This window comes from Mus caroli, unplaced genomic scaffold (assembly GCF_900094665.2).
Source record: "Mus caroli unplaced genomic scaffold, CAROLI_EIJ_v1.1 scaffold_12385_1, whole genome shotgun sequence".
Lineage (NCBI taxonomy): Eukaryota > Metazoa > Chordata > Mammalia > Rodentia > Muridae > Mus > Mus caroli.
This window is the reverse complement of record NW_018388826.1, coordinates 26455-32296: the sequence shown is the minus strand read 5'-3', so window position 1 is coordinate 32296 and position 5842 is coordinate 26455. Positions and strand designations below refer to the sequence as shown.

At 38.6% G+C, this 5842-nt stretch overlaps 1 long non-coding RNA gene across 1 annotated transcript; it reads left to right on the top strand.

Moving 5' to 3' along the window:
- Positions 1–15: 15 nt before the first annotated feature.
- Positions 16–3260, top strand: LOC110287802. The gene is made up of 4 exons (XR_002377250.1): positions 16–656; positions 1141–1325; positions 2054–2237; positions 2765–3260. It is a non-coding gene; the product is annotated as an uncharacterized LOC110287802 (long non-coding RNA).
- The last annotated feature ends 2582 nt before the right edge of the window (positions 3261–5842 follow it).

Sequence of the window (5842 nt, the reverse complement as noted above, 5' to 3'; positions counted from 1 at the left end):
GAAGGATTCCAAATTATTCTCTATCTGTTGGATGGCAAAAAATTCCATTTAACTGTGTCTCACATCGAACTCCTCATTTGAAAGGGGCACCAGAATGACTCTTTTTGTTCCAGTGGTTCTCAAATTCACACCTTCTGTCTAAGAGGTCTGTAAATGTCATCCTGTCATACCAGGGCTTCACTGCCTCTCCCTCAGCCTATGGGAGCCTCAGACACACCACATCTACTCATAAGTATTTCCTCTTCCCCCTCTGTCTACTGGGCAAGAAAGCCTTCTCCTAATGCCCATATTGGACTGAAATATTTCTTTTTTTTTTCCGTGGTAGACTCATACCTACCCTCTCTTGTAAAGTGTCAATAGATCTTGTCTTATTGATTATGTGTGCCTGCTATATACCAACTGTCTAAGATTACTTCCAAACTTCTTCCTGCTACAAATATTCAGAGACATTCCTCCATTCAAGAAAAGTGGCCTTGCGCTTATGTCATCTGACTAAAGGCTTCATAGGCCAAAGGTAACCATCCATCCTGTTGGAATTCTGAAACAATTGCTGCCTGCTGTCCACACAGCACATAAAATATGTGGATATTCTAANTTCTGTAAAAAAAAAATTGGAAGCTGATCAAGCAATACTGGAACTTCCTCTGGTCCAGAAGGTATTTTCATTTTCTCCAATGTGAAATGGTATTTCTTATTTATTGAAAATAGCCAGAGATTTTACCCCTCTGACAAGTAGATATAGAATTTCACATTTGCAAAGTGTCACAGAAATGCTGCTTATGACCAGAGTGCTTCAACTCCCTTATTCTCATGAAGTTTGCCACATTACCTCTTTGATGAAGGGCACAACCATCCTACTTCTGTGCAAAACTGCCCAAGCTCCTCCCCCATCTTACTTAGGAAGATTTAGACATTCACAAGAGAGAGTGCTCCAACCTGTGTGGAGCACAGTGTGTTTGAGGAAATCCCCCAGATTCACCATCTTCACAGTGGATGTCCTACCTATAACTTCTAATTTCCGTGGTCTGTGAAGCACTGTTCTGACCTAAGAGATTTCAGAAGACTCTGGACTGAGATCCCAAACAGAAGAGTATCAAGGTAAGGGTAAATCGGATTACTGTCTTTGTTGTGTTCCCTTAGACAGGGACATCCTGTCCTCCATGTAGAGGAATGTGTGATGGACATATATTTGAGGAAGACACTAAACCAGAGACTACTACATTATACCCTCTTAGAAGACTTCTAAGATTGTTGTCATGCCTACCATGGACATTCAGATGATGTGTATTCTTGATTGTGATTTCAAGTTTGGAGCTGATGAAGGAGTAAGTACCTGGAATGTCCTGTCATTCTCAAGGTATCAATCAGTGTTCAATTTCTGCTCAATAGTGCTGCAGACATAGGAATAAGAGGATAAAACTATTCCATACAATCCTATGAAGCTCCTATTGCCATCCTTCTATTTTAGAGAATCTTAGATCTATCACCAATCCCGAGACGGACAGAAACAATTCTTCTTCTGCACATAGGGATACTGGATATGTCTCCCCTTACCCAAAGTATTCCAAATAATATCTTTTACTGAATTGGCTTTTAGACTATACCTGAAATATCTCACTTCTCACCAAAGGATCTACCAGCCCTCCCTGTTCTAATAGAGAGCTACAGTCCACCAATATCCAAAGAGTTCTCCGACATTCTAAATATGCCCCTGTGGGAGTAAACTTACTAAGTCCATTTAATTGGGCCTCAGATCCTTCTGCTTTGACCAAAGGGATTCCAATCTACTGCCTCTGGGTTACTAGGGGCCTCAGATCTAATTTTCCCCAAGTGGTCATCAAATATGCCTTTCTGACCAATAGTGACCTTGCAATGTTCTCCTCTGATGCAGAGACTTAGACACCTCCCCCAATTTTAACTCCTAAATGGACCTCCAGACCACCCAAGCTTAAAATACCCGAGCAAAACATTAAGAAGTACAGCCTAGAAAAAAGCTCATTCCCTCATGGCAGAAACTAAAATGATGTGTTCCTCACCATTCATTCATACCTAGACCCAGTAGATGAACATATGCCTGAGAAGAAGAACTAGCATGGAACTGTCAGCCAGGTTTTTGATGAGTGCTCAGACTGCTTCCTGATCCGGTACCACATTAACTACAGTGGACAGTTGCTCTAGTCTCTGATGAGGAGTTGCTAGCTGATAGGAAGTACCTGGAATGGGTTCCACTGCATGAGGTAGGCTGGGTCTTTGATCTCATGTCAAGGAAAGAGCATGCAAATTTAAACTCTACCCAACCAAACATACTAGTTTACCTGTACAAAGGGATTTAGATTTCTAATTTCACACAAAGATGCCCTCGTGTATTTCTCCTCTGACCCTTGGGGTCCTATCTATTTTTCATGGCTCATAGGGTCTCATTTCTTCCCAATGTCCATTACCCACTCAATTCTGACCACTAGTCATACATCTCTGACTAGTGTTGGAGATGTTCTCAGTATGACAGTAAGGCCATCTATAGTGCCTACATGCCATTTCTGAATAATTGGATCTTAAAATTCCACCTCTGTCCAAGGGTACTTCAGAAAGCCCTTACTCATTACATGGGGTCTCTATAGTAGCATCTTTATTCAACAGGCCTCTGGTTGTACCTTCTGGCCAAGCAGGTCTTACACTTCACTCAAAGAGATGTCACATTTACACAATGTAAACAAAGAGACTTTGAGCATTCTCATACTCATCAATATAACATTCCTCTCCTCAGGTTTGGAGTCTGCAGAGCAGCGAGGAAAGTGGGGAGTAGAACTCATCATCTTTAGGGCACTCATCATCGATGGATTGTTCCCAACCTTAGTATACAGACATGGATGATTGAATACAACCATCTGTCAGGCTGACAAAGTACTAGACATCTACTAACGTCCTTGGAACCATGTTCAGATTGCTGCACATCCCCCTGAAGATGCCACAGATGACATGGTTCCTTGTGATTGTTGTTCTCTTCTTCTTGTTGTTGCTGTTTTCTTTTAACGTTTGAAGAGGATATTTTATTAGTTTGTTGCTATGTTAGTCATCTCCTGGCATTAGAAACCAGCATCCCACTGCTTAAATGATTTACATTTCCTATTCTTTTTGGAAAACACAATGTATGCACATCATTTTTCCTATTGTTACAAAGACATACCACTATGTAATTCAACTTTACAATTGTAATCATTTTGACCAATATTCATATGAATATAAATTTTATGTGTAAACTTCTTCCTGTGCAGTGTTATTTTCCACCAGATGACAGTTTCATTTGAGGTTATTTGGAAGGTCATTCCTTACTATGTGTCTTTAAAAGATATATTTTGGAGCTGANGGGTATGACTGAATATCTTCAGCACAATAAATACCTTTTGTATCATTACTATCTAGTGGATTATGAGTATCAGGTTGTACATAGTAGTAACTGAAGAAATGAACAAGCTTGAGAAAGAGATTTTAGGATGTAATCTCTCATAATATACAGAAACAAAGGAAATCCTAGATATTAATCAAATCTATGCACACCAAATGAACATTGTATGTTTTGTGTGTTTGTTTGCATATGTCTTTTAGTTCGAATGTCCAACCTTGAAGTCTTTTTTTTTTTTTTTTTGAGATCTACAGTTCTTTAGTGTGGCAGACACTAGAAAAACAGTAGTTGTGTTTTAAGAGTTAATTAGAAAGGAGCTTGTTGTTTATCTCACTTTGTTTTTAACTTTGCACTTCTGCCATATCCCAGAAAAATCTTTTATGCACAGTTATATATATTGAATATTTTTTAAACTGGAATTTTAGTACATTACACCAGCAAATAATGCAAAAGTGGAAAAAGAACAAGCACTCAATTTTTNTGCACCAGGGAAAGTAGTGAATTGGCAAGACTAAAGAGAAGAAAAATTGTTAGTTTATTAACATATGTAAGCTATATTGCAGTCTAGCTAGAACTATGAAGATCAAAGCTGGCTGGGTCAACCGTTATGTCTTAATTGAGGATTGTAAACAATGCTCAGGGTGTGTGTGTGTGTGTGTGAAGTAAAGGGCACCATGTCTTTAATGTTTAGATTAATATCACATTTAATTGTCCGTCTATCCATCATCTATGTATGTATTTATGGATGGATGAAGTAATGGTCAAATGTATTTATGTAGATATATATGCAACAATTTCTCTATCATCTACCTATCACTCTCTCTCTTTCTATTTCTCTTACCCTCTTTCTCTGTTTATCTCTCATGCATGAATATATGTATGCATGTAGCTAGGTAGGTGTGGTAGTTTTAATGTAATTGGTTTCCATAGGCCCATAGACAGTATTAGGATGTGTAACCTTGTTGGAATAGGTNTTTCCTTGTTGGAGGAAGGGTGTCACTGGAGGAGGTGTGTGGTTTCATACATNCTCAAGCCATGCTCAGTAGGGTTCTGTGTGTTTGCTGTCTGTCTGTCTTTCCAAGAATAGCTGTGATAGTGTGTTCAGTGATCCAAGGAGGGGATGTGGGTTAGGTGGCATATAAAGCAGGCAAGACCCATTTACACACATGGTGGAAGAAGCAAGCTTTCACACACACATTTGTTGGACAGTGCAAAGCTTCAATCACTTTCCAGATATGCTCACATTTGGTGGATGGAGCAAAGCACCAACTTTATTTTTCTCACACTGCTTATATATCTCTGCACAATCTTTCAAGTAGTATAAAATTATACTGGTTACTTTCTATTTTCTTCTAGTGAATAATTATGAATATATAAAGAAAATCATCTTCTCACTATACTTTACGATGAGCTGTTTATAAATTATGTTTAAAAATATCCAATATTATTCCCAAGAACCAACACACATTTCTAACTAAAAAACTTGTTATAGATAAACAAGTTGTAAGCAAGTAAGGTAATTTCTTTTCAGCCAGTTTCTCTTACTGGTAGACTGAAATTTGCTGTTATACAGAAAGGATTAGTTTTTATCTATCTCAAAAATTAATCCTTCAAAAATCTTAAAAGAATCACAAAACTAAACTTTTATATAAAAACCTATCATCCCTTTCTACTTTGTATCCTCAGGGTGCACATCTGCCCATTATCCATGTTTTTCTTAAATCATATTAGGAATCAGAGGGGGGAACTTGGTACAAGGAAATAATCATCACCTGAACACCAGCCTGACTTTTGCCAAAAAAAAAAGGCATGTTTTTTGTAGTAATTCTTTCCAAGATCGTGGTTGAAGTATTAATCTGCATCAGCTGCAATGCTTGAGAAAGTTAGATCTAACTAACACTGTGGGTGACAATGATATTGCCAAGTGAGGGGCTGGAACCCCCATTAAATTTTCATACAATCCATAGATTATGATGGATGTGACTTGAGGGCAGCCAGTCGAGAGAAACTCTACAACAGCATGAAATCCTCAGGACACAGTCCTCGGGGCTCTGCCTCTCCCAGGCACACCCACCATGTTTGGGCTATCTGCTGGGCCACATTCCATAAGTTCTTATTGTTTTGCTGTTCCTTTGCACAGCACCCAACATCTATCTATCTAATATTTTGCTACACAGTGTATAACATACATATGGAATTCAAAAGTACACGTCATAATGTCTTGTCTTTCCTTCTACCATGCACAACTTGCGGATCAAACACAGATTAGCTGGCATAGCTACAGTTACCACTTATCTGTCTAACCAGTACCAATACTGTGTTGTATAAAGCTGACTTAAAGGATTATGTAAAGTCGTATTGCAAAATGTACATATTATCACTTGGCCCTGTTACCCACAGAGTGAGTACACTTCAGCTTTTAAGTGGTTCACCTCACCAAGA